General features: G+C 44.0%; 1 protein-coding gene and 1 long non-coding RNA gene across 4 annotated transcripts in view; one reads left to right on the top strand and one right to left on the bottom strand.

Annotated features, from left to right (window-relative positions):
* The window catches only part of GNG12 (G protein subunit gamma 12), a 137,307-nt gene that overhangs the window by 84,686 nt on the left and 29,537 nt on the right, over positions 1–23,084 (top strand). The gene's annotated exons all lie outside the window — the stretch shown is intronic.
* LOC136397702 (uncharacterized) lies at positions 21,247–22,036 on the bottom strand. Its single transcript, XR_010749904.1, has 3 exons — positions 21,908–22,036; positions 21,554–21,638; positions 21,247–21,425 (listed from the first exon to the last, which is right to left on the bottom strand). It is a non-coding gene; the product is annotated as an uncharacterized lncRNA (long non-coding RNA).

The raw sequence follows: 23,084 nt of genomic DNA, 5'->3' as shown, positions 1-23,084 counted from the left end.
GAGAAGTATCTGTTACTCTGTAGTGAATGATAGCGGCAGCCTCCCGGCTGGTATCCCCAATTCCACCCTCGCATCTGCCACCTTAGAATGGAGCCAGATTGGGCTTGTTGTAGACTATAAGCCTGATCATACTACTTCTTTTGTTTTTCAATTTGTCCCCCTCCAACTTACTTCCTCTCTGCATTTAGATCCAGCATAGATGTTCCTTTGGAAGTTCTTCCCAACTCACCAAGTGCAGCGTGGGCTTACTTCTTATAACTACTGCACCCTTTACCTTACTTCTTAAAACACTGACCACACTGGTTTTGAAATTGTCTGTTTTTCTCCCGCCGCTCCCAGGCGCTAAGCCCCTTGAGGACAGTGGGTCTGACACAAGCACAATGGACATTCAGTGCACATCACCAGGTACCTGTGCTGCTTGAACTTGGGTTTTCACCTCTTTCTACAATGCCTAGCTCTGCTCGTTGTTCTGTTTGAAAGCCTTCACGGCGAGGTGGTATCAAGGCTCTCATATAAACAAACAGAACTTAACCACTAGCGAAATCCCAGGACCAGGATATATTTAGCACAATTTGTTGATAATTACTGTTCATCGTTATGACCCTAGGACACTGTAAAAGTCTTAAGTGCCCTTGACTCATCAGAGGCAAATTAAATTATTCACTTGGCAAACACTTTGAGTATCCACTTTGCACAAAGCCTGTTACGGGTACTGTAAGGTACATAGGATGGATAAGATAGGTTTTGCCTTTCAGAGTTCACCACAGAGGCAAAGTTTTTGTTCCTGTTTCTTCCTATGTTGAACATTCAAAAAGCACAAACAAGAACAAACAAACAAAAATTAAGGCCCTACTGGAGGTGAGACTCTTTTTAAGGGTAGTAGGACTTCACCCTGAGCCCAGGGGACAGTGTTGGTTCTTCATTCCAGCACAGAAGTGAGATGAGCCACTCTGACTTTGGGAGACACGGGGGTCATTATGTGCCTTGAGCAATCTGGATTTACCCTAGTCACACAAGGAAAGGGTACACTTGTTCTACCAGGAGGGAGGGAGGTGGCTATTGAGTGGTAGGCTAGAAGGCCTGTTTCAAAGGAATCATAGGGAAAAAAAACACCTCATATTGCCCGGGAGAACAGCGTAGGCCCCAGTGGAGCTTGCTTCTAATGGAGAAGACCCGCAGGCACGCTCAGTGTTCTTATGGGAGGAATACAGGTGCTACAGGAACACATCAGGAAGCTCCCTGGAGGAAGTGACATTTAAATTGTGGAAGAAGTCTAAAGGGACATGTCAGATTTTCTTTTCAGAAAGATCCCTCCAGCTGTGAAGAAGGGATTGGTGGGGGTTGTGATGGAAGACCAGCTAGAAAGTGGTCTCAATGTTGCAGTAATAACAGTAGGGAGCTGCTTGTAGTCCCAACTAGAGTGGTAGCAAGCACGGTAGGGTTAAAAATATATTCTAATTTGAGAAATGTCGAGGAGGAAGAGCGAGCAGGACTAAGAGATAGAAAAGAAGATGCAGTGGGCCTGGCCTATGGTAGCGCAGTGGATAAAGCATTGACCTGGAACGCTGAGGTCGCCAGTTCAAAACTCAGGGCTTGCCTGGTCAAAGCACATACAACAATCAGTGATATAATGAGGCAACTATGAGTTGATACTTCTCATACCCCTTACCTCTCTCCTCTTTCTGTAAAATCAATTTTTAAAAAATCTTAAAAAAAAAAATAATGAAGGAAAAAAAGAAAGAAAAGGAGGTGCAGCAGGAGCGAGAGGAGGAGCCAGAGTGACTCCAGAGTGTCTGGCTGGGGCAGCTGCCCAGACGGGGACGCCACTCCCGGAGCGGGAGACCACAGCCGTGGGCGGGGCTTGGCAGCGGGGACAGGAATGGTGAGTTCAGGTATGATTGGAGCTTAGTGTGTGGGAGGTGGGTGGGGTCAGAACAAGCTGGGGAGGTAATCAGGAGTCAACACACAGGAGCCTGTGGGCAATGCTGGCAGGTTAGTTACACTTGATCCTCCTAAGGATGTCTGCAGAGATGATGGTGAGTCGGAATGGAGGCGAAAAAAAAAATGCCATGAGCAACATTTCAAAAGGTCACGAGTCTGCAGGTCTGAGCACAGACCAGGGACAGTCGGGTTCTTGTATTTGACAGTAAAATGAGCTGCACAGAGTGGGCTAGAGGAGCGTGGGAGGTGGCCATAAAGGCAAGGGGATATGCAAGAGTGACAACACCACCCCTTTACACAGCAACGTCACAAAAAGAAGTGATAACCTGCTTTTAACTTGGCAGAGTGCTGAAATACACCGTCACACTTAGTACACACCACCTGTCCTGCTGGGGCAGGCCTTCTCCCACTGACAAGCCTGGATGAAACTACCCAAGAGGTACAGGGCGTGCTGGAACCAGGTCCCTGCTCTCCCATTGCAGGCCGGTGCTCCTCTTACTACCGATCCCTTCCAAGAATCTATTCACCACTGCCCTGCCGCTTGACCAGTGTGAGGGCAGGGAACTGAGTAGAACACAGTGCAGCATGGTCGGTGGGGAAAGGCCAAAAAGAAGAAAAAAATAGCAGTGAAGCAGGGAGGCAGGAACAGCATGGGTGGCCGTAGTGCTGTCAGTGGTCAGGCCCTGCCGCCTCGGCTCCTGTGTGTCTGAGCCAGCACACCGTGCTTGCTGATGTATTGTACGTGGTCTCCCTCCTGCAGTAGCAGTTGTTTCTGCTCATCTGTTCATTGTGGAGCTCTGAGTTGAAGCCTTGAGAGTGTTTAATTAAAAACAGGAGTGTTTTGTTTTGTTTGAAATGAACACACATTATGTACTCAGCAGAGCTCCAGGTGCTGGGCTGTCTCAGGTGAGTGATACATAGGTCCTGTGCTATAGAGGTGGGTAGGGAAGACAGTTGCATAGACTGGCCACTGGAGTACAGTGAGGTCAGTGCATGGTGGCACTGTAGGAGGCCAACATAAGGCCACTAATTTAGCCTGGGAGCCACCAGGGAAAGGGTGGAAGCTGTCACACAGATCAAATTTGAGCTACCCTTCCCCTCTTTGGGATTTCTGTCGAGACACGGGGGCATAAGTTGTCATTTGATGTCTAACAGTGTCTGGCACATAGTAAACATGCGATAGCTGACAGCTCATATTATTTGTAGCTTAGACTAGTGGAGGGATTAGCTGAGAACAGAAAGAATGCTGCTAAAATAATGATATCTTAGCCAACTGTCATTGCATAAAAGTAAGAATTTAAAGTGTACAAAATCAATTAGAATAGGAATAGCTAATCGTTTTCAACATTATGTACCGCCTACAGTGGATTGGAGCCAAGTGTTGGAAAGAGGTATTAATTAACTCGTGTCTGGGTCCAAGAGGAAAGAGGATTGTGATCCATTAGTGATGTCTGCCGGGTGCAGACATGCCACACATCTGCCTTCCTAAAATTAGCATAGTTCAAATAACTGGGATCTGACCACATAAACCTATTATTCCCACCCCTGCCTGAATGAACACTTGGCATTTCTCAGAGACAAACAACAATGCTCTGTTTAGGTGTGAAACTTTGTAAAGTAAGTGATCGTACTTTTAAAGATGTCCGTTGGCATCCAAGCGCATTGAGACCAGTCTCCCACACTTGCTCCAGCTAGATGGCTGCCCTCTTGTCACTGATCAGAGCTGGAAGCAGAGCAACATCCTGAAACACCAAGAAAAGATGAACGTGGGGTAATGAGGCACCATGTTGGTTAAATTACATTTCTCCCAATGGTAAGAGTAAAGTGGGGGAGGGACAAATAGTGTGGAAAACTATTTGACTTTGGGTGCCGGGCACATAGTACAGTCAGCAGCTTAAAGGCTATAGAAATGTCCACAGAAACTCTATGTACTCTTGTTGATCCATGTCATCCCATTAAATTTCATTTCAAAAAAATTTAAATAAAGAGTAAAGGAATATATGTTAGATTTTCTCTAAGAGCTGATGTAAGAAAAGGGCAACTAACGAGAACACCTATAATTTAGGTTCTTTCCATGAAAGGGTCAACTTAATCAGTCAAGGATGAGCCATGTTGAGTTCCTACCAGGGCAGTGGGGTGGAGAAGAGATTGCAGTTTCTTGTGTCTTGGTAACCATTCTCGTTGAAAGACAGATGTGATACAAATGCTCTGGTACTTGTCACACTTCATGGTCATTAACCTGACAGCTCTGTTATGTGACATTCAAAGCTGATTTGGGTTAGAAAGGCAGCTGTGAACTCCAAAAGATGGGGAGAGGCACATTTAGTACATGAGTTTAGCATGCTAAGTTTGGGAGAGCTTCCCATTTGCTTACTTGGATTTGGCACTTCTAGAATATCCGCAGGATAATCTTTTCTGCCAGTCTAAGAAATACACGAGACCTCTTGGTTTTCTTCCTGGAAAATCATTTGGATTTATCTTTTCAGGATGCTATTGCATGGGAACAAGGGCTAAAGTATGACTTTTTAGATTACTAAGTATACAGAGAGCTATTATAGGGAACAATACAAAGACAGGCATTTGGGTGCATGTATTTTGTGCTAATGGTCCCTGACCTTCTGGAAGGCCCCATCCTGGACAATGGACAGTGTTCTCACAGAGCTGCCACACTGCGGGCTCTGCAGGAGACTGGGCACCGAGGCCCCAGGCTGTCCTCGCCATGAGCTGGGCATGGATGGTGTCTGTCCTCTCTGAGCCATGGGAAGCTTTTTTCTACATTTACAGTGTTACTCTCAGAGGCAGACCAATATTCTCTCTCTGTGTCTTGCTAATGCTGCTTTTTTTGTGAACTATAGTTTTTCCTTTAAAAGCTAAGGTCATTCATTTATTTAGTGGCTAAAAAAATATTTCAATGGCTCAAAATAAAGAAATATTTACAATATATTAATATATATTTATTACATATATATGAACAAAAATGCAAATGGCTAGTCCTGGAGGTTGATTTTTTTCTACATATAATTTTTGGAAATAGGTAGAATATAAATGGATATATAGGAGAAGAGGGAGGGAGGGAGTAAGTGGTTGGGAAAGTCCAGGGTAACCCAAATAAGTGTAGTTTAAAACCATTGGGAAAAAAAGAGGTGGGCAAACATAGGTTTACAGTTGTGAGCATGCAAAACACAGAATTTATTCTTCCTACTTTTGCCCACCCCTGTGTTTTAATGCAAAAATAAAAACAAAAGTACATGCATCTTTTTTAACAATGAGCAGAAATAATTTCTTCTTAATGTTATTTTTGAAGTATCTAATCATTACCAACATAAAGTATCATAAAATATGAAAATACATCCAATAAGGGAATCAGTGCAAGTCACTGATATTGTAACTAAGTGGAACCATTAAATGGAGAGCACGTATTCCACACGTTCACCGCCAGTCTGGTTGTGAGTCTGAGACAAATGAAATGGCTCAGTGAGAGGGTGTATAAATACGAATTGGATATTCTGAGAAACGAGCAGACTTGGAAACCTAACCCCCAGTTATAACACTGTTTCTATGGGAAAATATGCTTCGTAAGTACCTTCTTTGAAACCAACTTTTGAAACCCTGCCTATTTATAAGTTGGGGGTTGATGGTATACAGTGATCACCTACTGCTCTGTAAAATTCTCAGCACTGCTCCATCGTCAAACATTTATTAACTGCTGGGTGGATTACGCTATGATAAGCATAGCAGGGTGAAACGAAATAAAAGAACATTTTCTGGCCTTGACAAGCTTGTACCTAGTTGGAGAGAGAAAGCATGCATGCAGAGCAGCCCGAGAGCTTTCACAGTGCCTGGGCCTACAAAGCGTAGTCCTGCGGGCAGCGTGCAAAGGAGGGACAGGAGGCCAGTGTGGTTAATCAGGAAAATGTGGGGTCCCACCGGCAAAGCATGTTCTCCATTCATTTGTAATCCCCACAGGCACACCAAAGACTCTCTCATTCTTCCTGGAGAGCCTTGCACAAGCATAAAGGGATGGCTGCCCTGAATGTCATACGATCCTGGAGTGCTGAGCAATTTGAAACCACAAATGGCATGTGGCATTACCTTATTAGGAAAGGTTCGCTTTTTTTCTTTCTCTTTTCTTTTTTTTTTTAAAGAAAGATAGGCTTTTGGCAGACTGGCAGTGGTGTGCCTCCCAACCCCGAAGTTCCAGCTCTGAAGTACGCCCTGGTGAATCAGAGCCTCACTGAGCTTTGGAGCCTGCCTGTCTTTGTGTGTTTTGTGTTATTTTCTGGGAGCGTCTACAAATGGGACAGGCCTTGATACCAGCAGCAGGATCCTTGCTTTATTTGTGAGAAGGAGCTGTTTGTCATTTCTCTCAAGCCTTGAGGTCACAAGAAGGGAGAAGGGACATGGTGAGGGGGGCAAGTTGGCTGTAAATTCCTGAGTCCAGGGCTGTGTTGCATCTCCCCGGGAAGGCTGACAGCCTGTGGATGGGGGGGGGGGGGGGGGGGGTGGCTGCTGCTGGTCTGCTAGGTAAGGCATTCAGATCAACCACTGTGTCCTCATTGGAAACGCCTAAAATTAGGCCCTTTGCTCTGTTCTGCTTATCACCGCTGAAAAGGGCTTCCCAGGGGCTGCAATTGGCAAATAGCTGCACCTGAGCCTTTCTTACAATGCTGCTCTTTAGCTTTTAGAAGCTCTGAGTTCTTGGTACTCTTTGTGCATTGAGGGAGGTAGGGTAACATTTCTATCCAAAGGGTTTACATTAAAATAATAATAATAGTAACGATAATAAAGCAAACATTTGTCTAGTGTTTACTATGTTTCAAGAACTAGAAGCACTTCACCTTCTGTGTCTCATTTAATTCTCCTTTCAACCCTGGAAGGGTTTTTACATTATTATCTCCATTTTGCAGGTGAGAAAAATTGAGGTTTAGGAAGACTAAGTAACCAATCCAGAGTGTCGCTGCTAGTCAGCGGCAAAGCCAGGATGCAAACCCAGAGCTGTCTCCCTCCACATTTTTAATTACCAGACTAGTCTTCCTCTCAGACACCTTTTTTAAAATGTATGGTTTCTTACAGAGCTTACCTCTACTTTATTCTACTGTATTATTTAAGAAGGAAGGAGCTCCTCCCCCTCTCCATCCCCCACTTCCCAGGGGAATGACAAGATGGAGAGGTCTTGGAAAAACAAGTCAGAATTTATATTGAAAAACGTGGGTTTGTGAGGGGAGGGTTGAGTCAGTAGGCAGAAAGGGAGAGGTTCTTCTGGACTTCGCATGTGTTTCAGAAGAATGCATGGAAATGAGTGGGAGAAACAGAAAGTAAACCAGGACAGGGCAGGAGCCAATGGAAGGAAATGCGATCGTCAGCAGAGAAAGGGGCCATCCTGCCTTCGGAAGAGCATGTTAATGATTAGTGCACTCACAAACGTTTCAGGTCTCACATGCTCTCAGCGGTATGCAGAACTCCCTTGTTTTGGGGGAGTTTTTCTTTCTAGAAAACAAAACCATGACATTTAATTCTGAGTTTCTGCAAGGACTGGATGAAATCATGACTGGAAAAACAAGAATGGCAGCTCATGTTAATTATTTCGGGAACTGTAAGAGGGTGCAAATAAACCACCCGCCATCCCTGGGAGAGACACTGCAGTCCTTCCCTTCCTGCTTTCTCCAAACCCCTGTTCTGCTTCCTGTCCCCTTTTTGCCACCTTGATTGAAGACCCCCACATTCCCTGTGAAGGAAGAAAAATGCATAAAGCAGATTTTTGTAAAGCAAATTGCATTTTCCTAGAAGTCTATAGTACCCTTCCTGGGCTTCTCTGACCTCCTTATGGAATTGATCTTTGATTGGCAGCCTACGTTAGTGTCTTTGCCACTAGCATCTGAAAAGCCAGAAGTTCTTTATTGATTTTAACCTGACTCTGAAATACGCAGAACCTCCCTTCTTCTAGAGAACCCTTTTGCAAGCAGAAGTGTCCTTTTAGAAGTGTATTGTTGGCCCCTTTGCAGGTTCTCTCCCTCTTTTTTCTCCCTAAAAGGAGAGCTTTTTATTCCTGCCCTCCCTTTCTCTTCATTCCTCCTCCCCGCATGCAGACTAACAGTCTCTGGTTTTAATATAGCCCGTTCTGTAATGGTTTGTCCTTTGCAGATTAGGAGAATGACACATGGCAAACAATCTCTGAGAGTTCCCACTTTGCCCCAGTAAGTAGAACTGCATGCTCTACCATCCTTGTCCTCGTGGCCAGCAGCCTCAAGTCCCACAGTATCTCTGCCTTGGCACAGGGAGCCAACATTGTTTGCATAACATACATTCCTGGACAGCTAAACTATCCAATTTAACCTTCAGAGCATTCCCATTGGTTTGTGGGTGTTTGTTCCGGGGAGAGGGGGAGAGATGGTGGCCCTCATGGTTCACACATGATGCTACACTCACACAAACACAATTCCAAATCTTTATACTCTAGAGATTAGCTGAAAATGGTGTTCCTAAAATTCACAAGTGCAATAAAATATTTAAGGGACTTCAAACTTTTTGACCAGAAGCAAGCAGCTTCTTATAACACTTGCCACGCACCCCACTCTCATTTTACAATAGCCCAATTTCCAATGAATCTTCATTCATTAAGATGCTGTAATAGCACTTTTTTTTTCTTTCTTTCTTTCATTTTTCTGAAGCTGGAAACAGGGAGAGACAGTCAGATAGACTCCCGCATGCGCCCGACCGGGATCCACCCGGCACGCCCACCAGGGGCGACGCTCTGCCCACCAGGGGGCGATGCTCTGCCCATCCTGGGCGTCGCCATGTTGCGACCAGAGCCACTCTAGCGCCTGAGGCAGAGGCCACAGAGCCATCCCCAGCGCCCGGGCCATCTCCGCTCCAATGGAGCCTTGGCTGCGGGAGGGGAAGAGAGAGACAGAGAGGAAAGCGCGGCGGAGGGGTAGAGAAGCAAATAGGCGCTTCTCCTGTGTGCCCTGGCCGGGAATCGAACCCGGGTCCTCCGCACGCTAGGCCGACACTCTACCGCTGAGCCAACCGGAATAGCACATCTTTTTTGAAATACATTCTGATTATGATTGTTACTTTATGGAGACTTTAAAATTCTTATCCCAGAGACCATGTTTGGATCACCCAACACTCAAAGATTCTTTTTACTTTTAAAGCTGACTGCTAGGAATTATTTGCAGTTTTGTGTGCATGAAGGTCAGTTCCAGAAATGACATCAGGAAAGATATGAGTAAGTTGAAACTTACCAGTTTTTCTTTCATTCTGAGTGAATTATACCCCCCATACACACACACACACACACACACACACACACACACACACACACACACCCTTAAAACATGTTACTTGTTTTAGGGATGTGTAGCTAGCTTTTGCTTTCAAACTGGAAGTTAAGCCTTCTGCTCCATTATCACCCACCGCCCTTTTACCTCCTTTCACATTTTCCCATATTCTGAGAGAACAAATGGTCTAGGACGTTGAAATCAAAATAAAATTGCAAACTCCCTGAATTACTTACTGGTACACAATTTAAAAATCAAAACACCAACTCGTGGATTTAAGCCAAACTCCCTATTTTTAGAATAGTATTTTTAAAAATTGCAGATTGTATTTTAGGCCACCCAGCGAACAGTAATGGGGGAGGTTCCTGGGCATTTATTTCTCCTTTCCCCAGTCAAGAGCTGGTGTGCACACCTCCTGGCACGGTAGCTGCCTCCCTCTGGGTGCTCTTCCCAGCCCGTCTACTTCTGAGCCTCTGACGGATTGGTCACTGGGAATAAAGGATGTTGCAGGCTTAATTTTAAAAAGAAAGGGGAAACAGAACAAAAAACGGTGGTTCCTTTTAGTTCTAGTGAATTTGAGTGCTTATTGAGCTTGGAGGCAAAGTGGGGACTTCTTTTTAATTAAGAATGGAAGAGAAAAGTTTCCTTCTGTTTCTCACTGGAGTCAACTTAATTATGCCTTTGTCAGCAGGTAGTTTATAGGGGAGTCAATTTAAAAAAATGAAGAAGGCTCTGGCCTTTAATTATCTCAGTTGGTATTCAGCTCTAGAAAGTTGGTGAACCTGCTGAGTATGTTAATTTAACCACTTTATAGTATCTTAACTTTGCCTTTCCGCACTCAAACCACCTCCCCAGAGAAAAGAATTTAGAGGGTGATACAGACCTTTATACCTGCATATCTTTCCTTGTTGTTTCTCAGTACTTTGGGCATTAATTAAAATCTTTACATAGGGTTTTTTTGTTTGTTTGTTTGGTTGGTTGGTTGGTTGGTTGATTTTTGTTTGTTTTTGCTCATCGTGCTACTTCTAAGTCATTTATTCATTGATTCACATATTCCTACTTCCACAAATTCAACCAATAAACATTTCTTTTAAGTACTAACTTGTTATCAAGTATAGGAATATTGGCAGAGATGTACTGCCTTTGGAGACCTTAGATTCTAGGGGGACAGACAAGTAATAGGGGGGTTATTCCAGGCTGTTCTAAATCACAGAATCATTTCTACAAATATTTATTAAGTGCACACCTGTTACCCAAAAGCAGGAGATGCTCTTGTTGAATCATCTTTGCCAACAGGCTCTCAAATGTGCTTACTTATTTGCCCCGAACCCTGTGAGGTAAGGGGGACAGGAGCTTAGAGAAGAGGAAATTGAAATTCAAAAAAATGAAATCATTTGTTGAAAGTTATAAAATTCTGGTGGACCAGAACCCAGGGCACTTGGATCCCATGTCTGTCTGACCTCTTTTCCTTCCTTGTTGCCACTGGTCACACTGGGGCTCAGCAGCTTTTTAAAAATTTTTTTTATTTATTCATTTTAGAAAGGGGGGGGGAGAGAGGAAAGAGAGAAAGGGGGGAGCAGCTGGAAGCATCAACTCCTATATGTGCCTTGACCAGGCAAGCCCAGGGTTTCGAACCGGCGATTTCAGCATTTCCAGGTCGACGCTTTATCCACTGCGCCACCACAGGTCAGGCCAGCTCAGCAGCTTTTAACGTGGGAAGAGCTGAAGCCCAGAAGAATGAAATGCCCTCTCCAAGTCACACAGCTAATTCATGTTGGATCTGAGACGAAAGCCTAGGACTCCGTTCCCCATGTATTCTCCCGTCCAGCAGTTCAGATGAAAGCCTCCCGAGTCCCACGGGCAGTGTTTGTGGGTTTGCTGCGATGACCACTGCGAGAGCTGATGAGATACATTTCCATTGATAATATATCCATTAGTGCTTTGTTTGCCGGCTGCATATAGATGCCTACAGAAGACAGAAGTTTGGATTTTTTTATTTCACAAACATGTAAGTAAACACTTGACAAATATTAGCTCACTCATTCCTCAGTACAACCTGAGAGGAAAGGTATGGTTATTATTCCCATCTTACAAATGAGGAAATAAGCACAGACAAGGTAAGTCTTTTGACAGCTAGTAAATGGCTGAGCTGGTTATGCCCAGACAGCATCGATGCAGTCTGTGAATTTAGACACCACTCCTGGCTGTTGTTTCAAATGGGATGACATACTCCCTTAAGTGATATGCCAGAAGGGAGGGTTTGAAACTAGAGAGGCCTAGGTTCAAATCCTGGACCTACCCCTTATTAGGTGCGTGATTTGGCACAAGTGATTGAAGCTCTCTGGGCCTCACTCTTCGCCTCTGTAACATGGGGTTAATGCATACTTTGTAGGGTTACAGGCAGGATGAAATGGATAGCATTTTCATAGCCCCTCACAAAAACACCTGAGTCCTAGCAGTTCAATGTGTCATGGTTACACTTCTTGATTCTGGACCTGTTGCTGTCTCTATCCATTTTCATAATGATATGTGTGTGGGCTCTCCGGAGACTACACACTGGCACCTCTTCTCATGAACATTCTTTATATATCTGAAAATCAGAGATTTAGAGAGCTATGTGATGGCGTGGGGCACAGGGAGGAAGGAACACCACCACCAGTAGCCTCTGCCTTTCCTCGGACACCCTGAGAATTGCAGCTTGGGCTCTAAGTTCACTTAAGCAAGCAGTTGGGAATTCTACCCTGCTGCTTAGACTGGAATCACCTTGCTTAGGAGGCAACTGAGGGACCGGTGTTTCAAAGCAAAGGCTTGGAGTCGTCTACTGATCTCAGTGCTGATATGCTAGCTCCAATTTACTTAATTTCTTCAGGCCTTGGTTTGAAGTGGGGATGATAGGGTTAGTATGAAGATTAAATGAGGTGGTCCTTGCATAGCACTTAGCACGGTGCCTGGTATACAGTAAGACCCAGTAGGTACTGCTAAAACTATTGTCAGTATTATCATCATTCAAGCAATGCCCTTTGAGAATTCTCTCTCTCTCTCTCTGCCCTTCTCCCTCCCTCTCCTCATCTTCCTTCCCACCTCCCTTTCTCATCTTTCCTTCTGTCTCTCCCACCCCTCTCTCACATATCCAGAGTAGCTTATTGTTATATTTGTTTGTATTATTACAGTACTGACCATTTTTTGTATTCTATCGATACCATTTTCTACATCTTGATATATTTCCAGAAAATTATTTAGCACCTGACTGATGTTCCCAAATCTTAGGGACCAATTCCTTTGAAAAAAATCTGGATAGAAAAAAAGAGGGGGGGTTCTGCTTGAACTGGGGTGGCACAGTGGATAGAGCATAGACCTGGAGTGCTGATGTCCCCAGTTCAAAACCCCAGGCTTGCCTGGTCAAGAAGCAACTACTAGTTGGTGCTTCCCACTCCTCCCCACCTCCTTTCTCTCTCTCTCTCTCTCTCTCTCTCTCTCTCTCTCAAATCAATAAAAAAAAAAGTTTTTTTAAGGAGGGGTTTCTATGGAAAGTAACCTCACAGAGTAATATGATCATAAATTCCTAACTGGGCACGTTCTGGTGGGTAATCATGCCCCAGGCCTGTAACTTTTCGGTAAAAAGTTTATCTTTGCCGCCTGACCTGTGGTGGCGCAGTGGATAAAGCGTCAACCTGGAATGCTGAGGTCGCTGGTTCGAAACCTGCACTTGTCTGGTCATGGCACATATGGGAGTTGATGCTTCCTGCTCCTCCCTTCTCTCTCTCTCTCTCCTCTCTAAAATGAATCAATAAATAAATAAATAAATAAATAAAAATAAAAGTTTATCTTTGCCTTAAGCAAGCCCTGTCCATTGTTTCTGTGCATCTCGGTTAACACACCTTTGAAAGAAACCATAATCCCTCCCCAAGAAAACACACCATCCTGACTCGCCTGCACCCTGCCCCAGACAATTCCTCCCTCCGCAGCAGTCATCCTTGCAGTTCCCTCTGAAGCCTCAGATGCACAGAGGAAACTGCAGTGGCAAGCTGCTGTTCGCCGAAGCGCTCGTCTCAGTCTGTTGAGATCTTACTTCCAAGTGCAACCTGTGTTTGGCTCAAAACAAATTTTTGTGTTAAGTTCTCAACAGGTTTGGACGTTTCTTACCTAGACATGCCCTGCCACATCACTTAGCTCCTGTTTCCACAGACAAAAAAAATTCAGTTTACTTATGAATAGAAATATAGAAATATCTTAAGCATTATGGCAGCCTTTCTTAATTGCTCTTTGAGTTTTCTGAAGTTTTAAAAATACATGTCAAATTTAAATAGGGCGTGTGTGTGTGTGTGTGTGTGTGTGTGTGTGAGAGAGAGAGAGAGAGAGAGAGAGAGAGACAGACAGACAGACAGACAGACAGAGACAGAGAGAAGGTTAGGAAGCAAATTCAAACAAAGGCAGATGTGAGTAAACCTAAACTGTCTCCTTTCCCTGGGGCCTCACCTTGCGAGGGATCCTCATCTCCAAAGACTTCCAGGCCTGTCTTTCTCCTTATCTAATCCAGCCCTATCTCAGTTTCACTCTTGTTCTGTGCTTTAGGCTGTGTCGGCAGCAGATATAAGCCTCATTTATGCCTTAGATTTAGATGCAATTTTTATTACTTATTAACAAAAATAGATTGCATTTTGTTTTAGTTAATCATGTTTTGACATTGTTTGGCCTACGCAGGGCTGACAACAGCAAGAAGAACCTTGCTTCTACTTCACGTACTAGCTGTAATACATACTCACTTCTGATGCTGAAAATTCAAGATTCACATTCCCAAAATACTGGACAGCATTTCTTTTTCACCCAGCTTCCCACTCCTCCCTTACTTCATATTCTGGGAAGGTGACTTGGGGATAACACTCCACCTAGAGATGCTATTGTTAGTGAACCCAGTGTTAACTGAGAATTCTGCATTAAGCAATCAGAGATCTTTGTTACTCCTGATTAATTAATAGACAGCTTGGATCCTGACTCTGCTAGTGAGTAAAACACCAGTGTTTTATATACCATCATCAGAATATTTATACCATTATACCATCTAATATGTGTGTATTGTTTTTTCTTTAAACCTATTATAAATTAACTCACTTGTTAATTTAACCTTTTCTCAAACAATATCATGCTTAAACCATTGGTCTTGTGTGTGGTTATCTTTTTCTAATAAACATTAAAATAAATATTAGCAATGAATATTAAAATAAAGAATATATAACTGTGTACCACCAAAAATCATTGTATGTTCCAAAGAATGGAAATAGCACTCTGATGTAGAGGCCAATCAAATGGTATAATTTCCTAGCAATCTAACATTGGTAATAGTGACTTTATCTCTTTTTTAAGGTTAATATGTGTCACTTTGTACATGCTGTTCTTCACTATTTTTCTTCAGTTTCTTTGGACTCTACCAACGACTTAAGGCTTTAAAATATATTCCTCTTGTGAGATAATGATCATACTGATCTCATAGAGTAATTGTGAAGATGAAAGCTCTGAGCAACAGAGGTAGAGCTGTTAGTTCCTCTTTGGTCTGTGTGAAAGTTTTCTCTCCAGCTGAACTTGTCAAATCCTTGGGATCAGAGAATTCCTGAATTCTTTTGTGCATACATAGTATAGTGGCTTGTTCTCAGAAGATGCCCAGTACATATCTATTAAATGATTAAATATTAGGTGGTTGTAGAAGTCAGGTGAAAGAAACAGGAACTGGGGTCATGAGGATCGAACAGTTCTTGGTCCAGTGTATTAATGCACATTGTTGTGGGTGAGTCCTTTGCATGACTATCCTAATACAAGTCATTACAGAAAGGCTGTTGGAGAATCTCTTTCTGGCCAGTTTCCCCTCCTTCAAACTGCCTCTAAGTGGGAAGGAGAAGGAACTGAAGTTTAGTCCAGGACTGAGGTTGTTGACTTTTAAACTTGTAATTTGTCCCACCACCTGCTTAAAACGTTGGAACAACTCTCTAAAGGGTCGTTTACCCCGTGGTCACAAACTCAGATGCTGAAGGACCCAGGCCAGGACAGAGAGTGGGGAGTGAGCCTGGGCCCTACCTGGGGTCTGCAGCCATGTGGGGATGTATGTGCTCTCTGTAAAGCAGCCAGCAATCTGGATTTGCATGTGAAAACTCCCTATTTCTAAATGTTGGCTTTGTTGTTGTTGTTGTTTAAATAATTCTTCATGGGCCAGATAAAACCAGTTTGTAGGGCAACTCCAGCCCTCCAGCTGCCAGTTTGTGACTTTTGAGTTAGATTTTGCTTCCTTGATTGATTTTAGAATTTGTTCTTAGATGTCAAACAGCTGTCTAATTGTTATAAATTCAAAGGATACTAGAATCAAAGAGCGATTTGTAACTTTGGTGGTCAGCTTCTGTTGGGGGTGAGCCCAGCTCCTCCAAAATCTGGGAATGAGCTGTTTGGCTCTAAAGCATAGGCTTGTCTTTCCCCAATTTGTAAAAAAAGGAAACATGCCTGGTAATTAATAAATAGTACAGGTAACTTGGTAGGGACTTCGGTTGAGAATATGGGGAACTTTCTTCCATTCCTAGTCAATGCATTTTTGTAAGCAATAAGGAACAGCTTGGAGGAAAAGTCCCTGTTGGCTGCACGTGTCAATGACCTTCCACAAGAAGGTAGGAGCCTCGAAGGCCAGGTGTGCAACCAGTTGGAATAATCAGAAACTCTTTTGTTTATTTTTCCCAAAGGCCAGAGAAGCTTTTTTTTTTTTTTTTTTTTTTTTGAAGCTGGAAACGGGGAGAGACAGTCAGACAGACTCCCGCATGCGCCCGACCAGGATCCACCCGGCACGCCCACCAGGGGCGACACTCTGCCCACCAGGGGGCGATGCTCTGCCCCTCCCGGGCGTCGCTTTGCCACGACCAGAGCCACTCTAGCGCTTGGGGCAGAGGCCAAGGAGCCATCCCCAGCGCCCAGGCCATCTTTGCTCCAATGGAGCCTTGGCTGCGGGAGGGGAAGAGAGAGACAGAGAGGAAGGGGGGGGGTAGAGAAGCAAATGGGCGCTTCTCCTATGTGCCCTGGCCGGGAATCGAACCCGGATCCCCCGCATGCCAGGCTGACGCTCTACCGCTGAGCCAACCGGCCAGGGCCAAGGCCAAGGCCAGAGAAGCTTTAAAAAGCAAACAAAAAAATGTAAATGGTAAGAAATGCTTTTTAGTTCTCAGAATTAATCTTTAAATTAAGAAGCATTTCTCTGTCTCTTTTCCCCACTGGAGTCCAAATTAGATAAGTTATATGATTAATGCATGACTTTCATATCCCAGTTGAAGTGGAAAGAAACAATGTGGAGATGTATTTGGGGGAATAGTACGTTTTGTTTTGTTTTTTAAGAACCAGTGGATGCAAGTATAAAACAGATTATTTCTTCTATTCATCCATATTCAGGAAGTACTGTTAGGTTATATATGCGATTAACTTCTGAGTGAAGCCACGAGCTCTTTTTACTCTAGATCAGAGGTTGGCACACTTTTCTCTATGAAGGGCCAAATGGCAACAATTATAGGCTTTTTGGACCATACAGACTCTGTCACAACTACTCAGTTCTGCCAGCACAGTGTAAAAGCAGCCATGGATAATACATAAGCAAGTGGGCATTCCTATGTTCCAATAAAACTTTATTTGCAAAAACTGACCGCAGACAGGATTTGGCCCATGGGCTATAATTGGCAGACCCCTACTTTAGATAAATGAGAAAGAAATATGGGGGACTTAATTATATTTGTTTATGTGTTATAGTCTTATTTTTATTGCTCAAACAATAGAAAAACAACATTTATAATCCCATTTAGCAAATTAACTTCATCTTTCTGTATTCAGACCATTCTGCCCCTTTGTATATATAGTTTTTATACAGCTTGGAGTAGCATGGGTCAATCTTTTTACTTAGTGTAATATATTAAATATTTTTATATAGCAATATAGTCTCTAGAAAGTATACCTTCAGTGGTTTAGAAACTCCACCTAGCTGACACGTCGTAATGTATCCATTTCTGTATTTTGTGACTTTTTTCCCCTTCATTTTTAATACTTTAATCAGTAACACCACAGTGAATATCTCTGTGCAGTGCCTTGTACTTTGGATTGTTTCCTAAGGATAAATACCCTGAGTTAGGATTATTGGTTCAAAAGATAGGAACATGTTTATGCTTTTTGAAAAGTGGCTTTAAAAGAGTTGTAATTACTTACTAACCCACAGCAATTCCAGTTTCAAAGGGGCCCTCATGGCCACGTTAGATTTAGATTAAGCCGGTCATTTGGTCTCTGAATAGCTGAACTCACTGTGCCTGCTTCATTCCTAGCCTGCAGGAGTGGAAACATTCTTCCCTCCCTTACCACTGATGCTCATCTGCCAGCTCTCTCAGTAATGGGAGGGGCATTAGGAGTACATCTCTAACCTTTCAAGTAGACAGCTCTGATGTTGGCCTTGAACACCACTTCCCTGGTGCCCTGGCCCAGTTAGAGCCCCTTCGCTCTGAAATTTTCCAGCATGAAGCACGCGTCCCCATACAAAACCCATAACACTTTTTATGGCCTTCATAAGGTTGGTCTTCCCTCACTACCGCATCCCTGGAACCTCAGGTGGGGCCTGGCACGCAGTAGGTGTCCAGTAAACTTAGGTTGTGTTAAGATCATGCTAGTCCAGCTGTTGCGTGTTGGTGGTCAGTGGACAGAAAGAAGGCTATAGGGACTCGTTCTGTTCTCCAGCAGAGCCTGGAATTAAGGTGGTCTTCTGAGACTTCAGCTCGTAAAAATCCAAACCCAGTGGGGGAGATGGACTATCTGTAGATGTCACCTAGACAGGGAGGATCTCAGACCAGGAAGAGCTATGCCCAGAATTTTAATCTTGACCTGACTGGGTGTAGCAAACACCGTGGGTCCTTGGAGTTCCGATCTGTTGACAGAATGTGTCAACAGAAGACAGGTGAGGTTGGGGTCTGGGAGATGGACAAATAAGTTGATGTTTACTCAGCATTGCCCAGGGCAGGGAGACCTGCTGGATCCGAGGAGACCTGCAGGAGGGACCTCACCATGGCCCAGCTGAGCAGGCGCTCAGTGTCGTTCACTTCCCTTTGTTTCTCCTGTGTGTCACGGGGTCTCCCAGTATATTGTTTGCCATGTTCCATGAGGCACCTGACCCCAGGGAGGGCTGCTTCCCACAGTAAGCACAAGCCTGGTTTCTCTGTCTTTGAACTTGACTTGCAAGGATCCTTCTCTGAGAGGATCCCCTCTGGGTGAACTGATGGAGTTTCAGAAGCGTCTAGCTGAGGCTTAGGCCTGATCATAATGTTAGCTGAGGCCTAGGCCTGATCATAATGTTAGCTGAGGCCTAGGCCTGATCATAATGTCTGGCTGGGGTGCTGCCTAACCCAAGCAGGTCATAGCTGAGGGCGACAAGCCACCTTTTTTGTGGCACCTTTCTATAAGTCCTCCTGGCTGCCTCAGAACTAAAGAGAGCTGACCATGTGGTCAGAGAATGGGCTTTGAAGAGTGGCAAACTTGGAGGCTCTTCTTTTTAATAGGGGGGAAAGAGGCCAGTGTGAGCGGGACCCTGTGGGAAGACAGACCTTGAGAGAGAGCCCAGGGATGGTTAGGACTCGTCGAGCCATGGGCAAAGCAGCTAGTGAGTGGTTCAGAATTCCCAACTCCACCCTCACCACCATGTCCCTTTCAGTTTTTACTGCTGCTTTAGTGGCTGCTAGAATTATTTCGGTGAACTCCTTCTCACAGAAGTGTTGGGAATCCCTCCAGCCGTAGACCCACCGAGCAGTCACTGAGCTACCCAGAAACTGCCCTGTCCTCAGCTTTCTCGTTTCACACATGCAGCCTAAACCCGGGACAGCGCTGCCTCTTCCATGCTGCCAGAGGGCAGTTTCAGCCTGTGTCCTCCTTTGTGAAAAAATTATAATATTCACTTTGTCAGGTTGGTGTAAGGATTAGAGATAATATGAAAATTGAAGCTGACATGTAAGACTCATTCAAGAAAGTGGTACCTGTGGTATTATGTCCCTCAGTCATTTAGTCAACACTTACATATCAGGCCCTGTCCAGGAGCTGGGCAGAGAGCATTGAAAAAGACAGGCCTTGACCTTGTGGTATTTAGATTCAAGGGGCAGGAGCAGAGGCAGACAAAAACACGCAGACTATATCAAGGAGTGATCAGGGTCAGAAGAAAATTGACACAAAGTAAGAGGAAAGAAAGTGAGAGGTAAGGTAGGGTGATGGCTATTTCATGCAGGGCAATCTGAAAATGCCTTGCTGAGAAGGTGATATGAGCAGAAAGCTGAAAAAACAAAGAGTAACCCATGTACATATCTAAGGGAAGAGCATTCCAGGCAGGGGGAACAGCATGTGCTAAGGCCCTGTGGTGGAAACAGGCCTTGTACTTTTATTGAAAAGCAAGTAGAACACAAGAATTAGAAGATTGAGAGACAAAACTGGAGGAATGGCCAAGGGCCAGATCTAAGGTCTCATAAACCATGTAAAGAACTTAGAATTATTCTAGGAATGATAGGAAGCCACTGAAGGGTTTGAGAAAAAAGAACAATGTGACCAGACTGAATTTAGAAAGCTTCCCTCCAGCTACTGATTGTGAAATAAACTGTAGAGCAGCAAGAGAGAAATGGGAAAGGCCAACTAAAAGGCCGTCTCCACAGTGTAGGAGAGAGATGAGGGTGGTCTGAACCATGCTGGGAACATGGAATTACTAGAAGCCTCAGTTCAGGATGTGTTTTTGCAAGTGGTGCCAGTAGAGCTATCGCTTGGATTAACTGCTGGGTGTGAGTGGAAGAAAGGAGTCAAAATGACTCCAAGTATTGGGGGCCCGAACATTTGAGTAAATGATGTTGCCATTTCGGAGATGGGGAATGCCAAGGTGGGAGGGGATCGGAGGTTGTTTACACACGTTAAGTTGGAGGTAAGTTTTAGATACAGCTAAATGGAGATGTTAAGCAGACAGGTGGGTATTAGAAGCCAGAGCTCCAGGGGGAGATGGAAGCTGGAGATAAACAGGGAGGGCTCAGGATCTTGGGAAAGACTTGGCGTTGACCAAAGCTCTGTGAGGACAGTGACCAAGTCTGTTATTCACCTCTGTATGCTCCGCACAGCCGTTCAGGCTGCATCTGATAAGTTAATTAATCTGTGGCTGTTCAGTTGTTGCATGATGAATGTGGTTTAGTGCAAAACAGAAATCACTAACTGAAAAGTTGCTTTATTATTCCAAACAAAAAATAGAAACCTGATGTGTAGTTTCTTAAGAAATAAATTGGTGTGTGATAAAAATCGGAGCTTGATAGGGAATGGATCCCTCGAGGTCATTTCATGCAAAAGTTCAAGATTTGCGGACAGAGGATGGTAAAGGGTGAGAGAATGTTTCTAGGGGCCACACATTGACAGTAATCTGAATAAATAAGGTCTTGAACATCATTGCTCTTGTCCAAGTTCATAAAGATGTTGTAATTAATAACATAAAAGAGAACACTATTTTTGTTAATATTTTGTCATTTTATATTTTTGTAACAATAGGTTCCAAAGGAACCACTGTCTTCAGAGGGGATGGAGTTTAGTGAGTGTTTATACGTTCAAAAGAGTGTTCATTAGGGAATGGATGAGAAACAGGGATCTAATCCAAGGCCTTTGTTTTACTAGTACAGAAAGAGAAGAATGATTTGCATAATTATACGTCTAGCTAATGCCGGTGCCTGGACAGACCCTGTCTCCTTAACCTGGGCCCAGAGCTCTTTTCACCACCCATATGCCTCTTCTGTCTTTCAGCACCAACTCTCTTTAGACTAGTGAACAAGGGATCGCTTTAGAACAGAAATCATGTGTATTTGGCCATGGAATTATTTCAGTGATTAATTTTGCTAATGATTTAATGTGAACATTATAATTAGATTTTGCTTTAGCTAATTTCAAAATCCACACACAGTTCCCTAAGCACATTCTATTTGGCAATGCAAAAGAACGAGTAGTCCAAGAAGGACCCATGAAAGTCAGATTTTTAATTTTCAGTAGATAATTTACCAAGTAATTGTTATGTCAGAAATTAACAGTCCCCAGCCAGATGCATCAGTCGGTTAGAGCATCATTCCGAAGCAGAGGTTGCCTGTTGATCCTGGTCAGGGCACATACAGGAACTGATCGACGTTCCTGTCTCTCTCCTTTTCTTTCTCTCTTCTAAAATCAATAAAATAAACATTTTTTACAAAAAAGAAATTAACAATTAATTTTAGTTGCAAACATCATTTTAAAGAAGCTTAGAAGCCCATGTAGAATTTCAGGAGGGAACACATCTGAATACTTACAGCTGTCAGTTCAAATTCTGACTCCACAACTCTAGGACAGACCTTGGCCATGATAACTTGCTCCTCCAAGCCTCAGTTTCTACATCTGCAAAATGTGGAGGGAAACATTTACTTTCCAAAATTGTTACTGACATTTGTAAGCACACACGCATTTGATGCCTACACAGACAAGGCCTTGGGAAAAGAGAGGAGACCCTTTCATCTTACATATGAGGACACTGAGGCTGATTAGAAGCGACCCAAAGAAACTAGTGAGTTTTATCTGGAGTCCAATCCCCTAGATTTTAATTACCCACCAACTCAGTCCCCATCTCCTGATGGTCCTGGCTGCTGTCTTCCCCAGGCTGTGCTTACCAGGAAACGGGTGGTCTGTTACCACATGAATGTTTTCCTTGGCCTAGAAGGTGGCCGATGAGGGGCCCCTGTCCCTGGGGCAGGATCACGAGTCTGAGCCCGTGGGCTGCCTACGGGAGTTTCACTGTGAGGCTGCCCCAGTGGCTACATTACTCACACATCCCTGCCACACAGTACAGCTGGCCCTGGCCCAAGCACTAGTTCATTTACATAGTTGCACAACAGGAAGCTGGCCCGGTGTTAAGAGCCATTCTGGCCCGCTGAAAGCAAATTGTTCCGGGTGCCCTGGGTCCTGGAGCCCTGGCCTTTGCCCTTGGCTTCCACTTTTGCATCAAAGAGCAGCAGCCTTCTCCTGCAGCTAGCAGTGGGAGTGGGGGTATCAAAGAGCAGTAGCCTTCTCCTGCAGCTAGCAGTGGGAGTGGGGGTTTCAGTGGGGTAATTTTTGGAGGGTGGGGTGTTGTTTTTTGTCACGTGTTTGGTTTGCTGCATCAGGCAGGAAGTGGGGGCGCTTTTTGTGGAGTCAGAGTTCCTGCACATTTCTCCCATAGTGGCTGCAAGTGAAATGGCAGATGCGTGAGTCACTCCTTAAGATGGGAACAGGAAGAGGTGCTATTAATGCCAAGCCACTTTCAGTTCAGTTGTGAGAATTTATCCCATAAAAAGTCAGCCAGCATCTCCATCCTTCCCCTGAGCGCAGTGGGTCCAGCCACCTGGACTCTCCCTTGGGAAGGAAGTCTCAGCTTGGTTCAGTGCTCAGGAAACTGGCTCTGGTGTCCTTGGTCCGCTTCTGTATCAGCAAACCCTCTTTGCCAAAGAAACTTTGTCTGAGCTATTTTTTTTTATTTCCCCTTGTTTCTCTGTGCCTCAAAATGATAATGCACTCCATGGTGTTAGAATTTTCTTTTGTGTAAACATTTTTCATGTTATTCAGACAGGAACTGTCATTAGCAAAGATCACTCTAGAGTGTTAATATTTGCAGGGATTTTCTGCTTTTAATGAATTCTCATAATTCCTTTGTTCTTAAATTATTCAATATTCTTGCTAATTATTATAATATCTCCCATTTAATGAATGCTTAGAGCCAGGCACCACTTTGAGAACTTTACATGTATATTGAATCCTTACAACAGCACCATAAGGTATAGGAATAGGAACTACTGTTACTCCCATTTTGCA

This window comes from Saccopteryx leptura, chromosome 3 (genome assembly GCF_036850995.1).
Source record: "Saccopteryx leptura isolate mSacLep1 chromosome 3, mSacLep1_pri_phased_curated, whole genome shotgun sequence".
Taxonomy (NCBI): domain Eukaryota; kingdom Metazoa; phylum Chordata; class Mammalia; order Chiroptera; family Emballonuridae; genus Saccopteryx; species Saccopteryx leptura.
Note: the sequence above shows the minus strand (reverse complement) of the source record. Positions and strands in the feature narration are given on the sequence as shown.